Below are 5,312 nucleotides of genomic sequence, written 5' to 3'. Positions count from 1 at the left end.
CGATTTTCCTAATGATTTTCGGCAAAACAACGACCTTATCGCTGGTCTTAGGGTGGAGATCGGTGGTGTTTCTTGAGATTTCACCTTCTGCTATGTTAATCTCCAAATCCTTTGTTGATATCTTCTCATTGTTGGGAATCCTACATTCATTGTAACTATTTGGAGGCTTATTCTTCAACCTAAGAGACCGACGAGGTGGTTCAGTTGACAATGGCTGGCTCTAAGGTGAAGAAGAGGTTTGGTAAAAATGGAATATTTTGGGAAGAAAGTTAAATTAATGTGTGGAAAATAAAATATAATGGGACCCACATAAAATAAAGTTAAATTTAAAAGAAAGAGAAAAATAACTTTAATTTTGAGGGTTTCACGCGCTTAGAATTGAGTATAAAGCACACACTTTGCATGTCAGCGTGAAGGGTTCACGACGTCGTACTTTAGTGGAGAAGAAATGTCCAACTGAAAATAGGCTCAGTTGAGGTGTTTAGTTGGTCGTTGAGGACAACTTCAAGGGTCCGTTTATGTATTTCGCCAAATAAAAAATATTCGAGTTAGTTATAAATTATGAACTAATGAACTAGCCCTTTTATTGGTTATTAAAAAAACACTAACACTTACTAAAAAGAGTTTCCCTTGGTCTATGAACGGAAAAGATGAAAGTGAGTCTGTATGCTAATTCCTCATCCGCAAATAAGCCCTTCCCATAGGTTCTTTAGAAAGAAATAAGGGTCGAAGTTTAGACCGCTCACAGTAGTTCTACCTATAGAAAAGATCATGAAAGAGGCGATCATAATGGTACTCGAATCCATTTATGATCTCGAGTTTCCAGACACATCGCACTTCAGCTCGGGTCGAGGCTTCAACTCCGTCCTAAGACGGATCAAAGAAGAGTGGGGAACCCCTCGCTAGTTTTTGGAATTCGACATCAGGATTATACCAAGGAACACCCTTTTGCAGTTTACTTGCTAGTGTCATCACTCACTGGACAAGCCTTTCTATTTGTACCAGTTGAGTATGTCTGCCCAAGACCCAGACAAAATGCTTTGTACCTTACCACGGAAACTCCGCTATCAATGTCGTCTGGCCCAGTTGCCCCAACTGGACTTAACCATTTTCTGAGAAAGGAGAATATGAATGAAATAAAAATAGAAATAGAAAGAAAAGAATCTAATAGCTGCAATTAAGGAATTGGAAAAGAAAAGGGGAGCTATTGTGAAGCCTAGTAAAGGCGTAAGCAGCAAATCCCGTAGGTCCTGACACAAGGTTAGAATTCTAGCCCTTCCAGAGTGGTATCTCACTGATGGATCGGGCCCCCAGGAAGGAGGCCTTCTTCGCCTTCCACGCCGTTCGCCGGTGCTTCGGTCGCCGGCTCCCCTGTCATCAGGTCACCAACTTCCTTGACCTTCCGGCACTGGGCAGGCGTAACAGGGGTAGAGTCACTCTTCACCTACTCTATTCATCCATCCACCGAAGCCTGCAACTAGCTTTTTCTTGTCCTCGTGCATGTCTATGCTCGTAAAAGGATGTAAATCGAGCCCTGCGCCATTATTCCATTATCGCCATACTCGTCCAACTTAACCATAGGCTCTTATACCAATTGTTAGGCACAGCAGCTCAAAGATACTCTTAATATGGTATAATATTATCCACTTTGGATATGAGTCTTTATTCACATCCAACACATATCATCATCATGAATAACAATAACGTTGGCTCGGCCCCAAATTGCTCAATAGCTATTCTATTTCAAATCAGACATGCTTCATCAGATGTGTGCACAAGCCCAAACTATCTACTCCCTCCGTTTCATATTGGATGAGGTAGTTTGACTCGGCACGAAGTTTAAGAAGAAAGAAGAAGACTTTTGAAACTTGTGGTCTTAAAAGCTTAAGGGGTAAAAGGTTTGTGGGGTCATGTCATCTGTGTGGCTATAAAAGCTTCTCATTAAGGGTAAATGGGTAAAATGAAGAGTTTAAAGTTTGAATTATTTCCAAATTTAGAAATGTGTCATTTGTTTTGGAACAGACTAAAAAGGAAAGTACCTCATCTAATATGAAATTGAGGGAGTATTAATTATCAATAGACGGGACTTATTTTATTGAGATACATGTCAAATTGACAGTACAATTAGTCGAGTTTTATAAACTTCCGGTACCATATAATACATGTTTCAACTTTAAAAAGCTATCCACCAAATATACAACTTTCTACTCTTGGAGTGAGTGATGAATAGTGAAAAACAACTGGTTGAGGTTCTTCGTCTACTGGCCAGGCCAGACATCTATGTGGAAGTTTATCCATCACTTATGAAAGAGATCACTTAAGCTCTAGCTAAAAGTTTGAAGTTCATAAAAAATAAAAAGAACAAGGAGACCTATCAACTTAGTGTGAACATTAGAAAAGGCTACTGTGTTCCTTGTAGACTGTTAGTATTTTCTTTTTTTGTTTCCCATTATCGGATATTTGCATTGAGGCTAGCTCTATTCAATTTAGATTCACATCCCACGTTAGGAGAAAAATGCTCCTGATAAAGGTGATTTCATATTCAGTGCTCAAATATTCAGACCACTGATTAAGGACAAAAGAATAATTATTGTAGACGGTTGTATTTTCTTCTGTAATAAATAAAAAGTTAGTTCTCGCCGTCTTCTTTTTAATTTTTAGAAACTGCTCATAAGCTGAAAAAAGTTATAGTCAGCTTACTAATCATTTGGTGTGTGCCACAGTTTGAATGGGAGTATAGTTCGGTCTTTATATTGTTGGCGCGGGTATTGTCGAATATTAACACGTGATGCATATTGAAAATTAAAATTTGTATACCAAGTATTAGGAATTCAACTTAAGTATATATTGATCCTAACTATGCTCGGGGCTGGTTTCTCCCTCAGGGACAGCTTCTCCTTCGGGCTCCTCGTCGTTATCGGACCCGCCTTGGTTGCCTTTATCATCATCGTCATCATCGGAGGAAACAAGCAACCTGGCATCTTTAAGCGCCTTAGCTTGAGCTATCTCTTTGGAGAGGTCAAAATCTTGAGCATGGATTTCCTCGAGGGTCTCCCTCCGGGATTGGCACTTCGCCAAGTCATTGCTGCATCGCTCTCGATCAGAAGCCTCCCTTAGCTGCGTTTGAGCAGCCTCGGCATCGGCCAGGTACACGGCTATGGACTTGTCAGCCATGATCTTCGTCTTTTCGACCTCCGCCTTGGCCTCAGCAAGCTCGACTTCAAGCTCCTCGATCCTTTTGGCTCGGGCTGAGCTTTTCTCTTTTATGCTCCGAAGTTGGACCTCAGTCGATGGCAGTTTGGCAAGGTAGCCTCTTTCTCCGCAGCAAGGCGATCCATGTTCTCCTTCCACCGCTCACAGTCAGCTTTGATTTGATTGACTTCCCCCCGTAGAAGCTCGATCCTTTCAAGCTTTTGCTGCAACTGAGATATAGAAGTATTAGCCTCCACCGTTGGGTCGAGTCCGTACTCTTTCAAAAGGATAGTTACCTGCTCATCTAGCTCGGCCTCATCCTTACGAGCATTGGCCAAATCCGCTCGAAGGTCCCTAAGCTCTTCATCATTTTGACCGCGAAGGAGCTTCAAAGCGTTCCTATCCTCTGAGGTCTTCTGGAGCTCGACCTTGCATTGGCTCAGGTCGGCCCGAGACTTGGTAAAAGCCTACATAAGAAGAAATATTTAAGTTAGGTTAAAGGGAGAAGAAGGAAAAGAAAATTGCAGCAACGGAGATTTGTACTTACTCGAGATAAAAGGCATTGGGCCTCTTCAAAAAGGGTAGACGCATCATTGAGATCAGAGGTGTCATCAACCCCGATAAAGCAATCCCGGAAGGGATCCTCTTCATAGGGGACTCCGCCTATCTCGGGGATCTGTAGAGCCCGAGCATCCCTTATGGCCTCTTCCGAGAAGGTTGGTAGAGAAGGAGAGTGACCTAGTGTCACAGCCCGAGTGAGTCAATCGGAGGGCTCTATTCAGCCTTAGGGGTCTCAGAACGGACCCCCTCCGGTATATTTGCTGATGGTCTAGGGATAATCTCAACCTCGGGCGATTCGGGTGTTTTGCCCAAATCCTTCTTCGAAGCCTCCTCATCACGAGGCAGGGTCTCGACAATCGCCTCGGGCTTGGAAGTCTCGGCGGCCTCGACCGGCTTCCTTGCTCGAACCACCAGCCTCGAATCGTCGCCCTCATCTTCATCTTCTTCTTCCCCCAGCTGGTGGACCGACTCTATAGTCATGGGGATGAGATTTCTCCCCCGTCTTCGAGCTGGGCCCTTTTAGGTTGGGGGTCCTCGGACTCTGAGACCCTCTTCCTCTTGTTATCTTTCCCCAACTTCGGAATGGTGGACTCGGCCTCTTCCCCAGGCGGGGCCAGCCTCATTTCAGCAACATCTCCAAGGCCTGCATGAAAGAGAGTCGAGTGTAAACAAAGAGAAACGTTACAAAAAAGGTCATCAGAGGCTTGCAGGATAAACTTACCATGATTCTTGGCCTCCCATCTGCCCCTTGCCAAGTCACGCCAGTAGCCTCGGCATGGGAGGAAGTCGCAGCCAGCTTTCAAACCCAGTCTTCGAGGTCGGGGACCGCGTGAGGCATCCAGGCAACAACTGCATAACAGATGAATGTATTACATAAAGCAAAAAAATGAGTACAGATATTAATGGGTAACACGTTACTTACGATCGGGGTTCCACTTCTCGGGGAACGACAGTTTCTCTTCTGGGATGAGGTCGCAGATCCTTATCCGCATGAACCGGCTCATCCAACCTCGCCTTGTCCTCATAGATGCTCGCAAAAAAGGACTTCGTTGATAGGCATTTGAACTTAATTAATCCTCGAAAAAGTCAAGGTCGATACAACCTTATGAGGTGGCTGAGAGTGATTTCCAACCCTTTGGCCTTGCTAGAGAAGAGGCAGAGCATGATCATTATACGCTAGAACGAGGGATGAACCTGGCCGAGGGTAACCTGATACGCCTTGCAAAAGTCAATGATAACTGGGTCAAGAGGACCCAATGTGATGGGGTAAGTGTAGATGCTTAGAAAACCCTCCACGTGAATGGTAATACTCTCTTCAGGAGCGGGGATCTGTACCACGACCTCGGCCCCCCAGTTACAATCTCTCTTCACAGCCTCAAGATGTTTTGCCGTTATCGAGTAGATATATCTCGATACGTGTTCACATCGGCCAGGGACCGACGGAGGGTTCTTGACTTTGGAGTCATTTTTTAAGACACGAGGGTCGGGATCGTACTCGTGAGGGAGCGGTTCCACCGGCGTGTTGTCACCGGCCGACCGGGAAGAAGAGGAAGAAGCTT

The sequence above is a fragment of the Nicotiana attenuata genome, unplaced genomic scaffold, assembly GCF_001879085.1.
Source record: "Nicotiana attenuata strain UT unplaced genomic scaffold, NIATTr2, whole genome shotgun sequence".
NCBI lineage: Eukaryota > Viridiplantae > Streptophyta > Magnoliopsida > Solanales > Solanaceae > Nicotiana > Nicotiana attenuata.
This window is presented reverse-complemented; position numbering follows the sequence as displayed.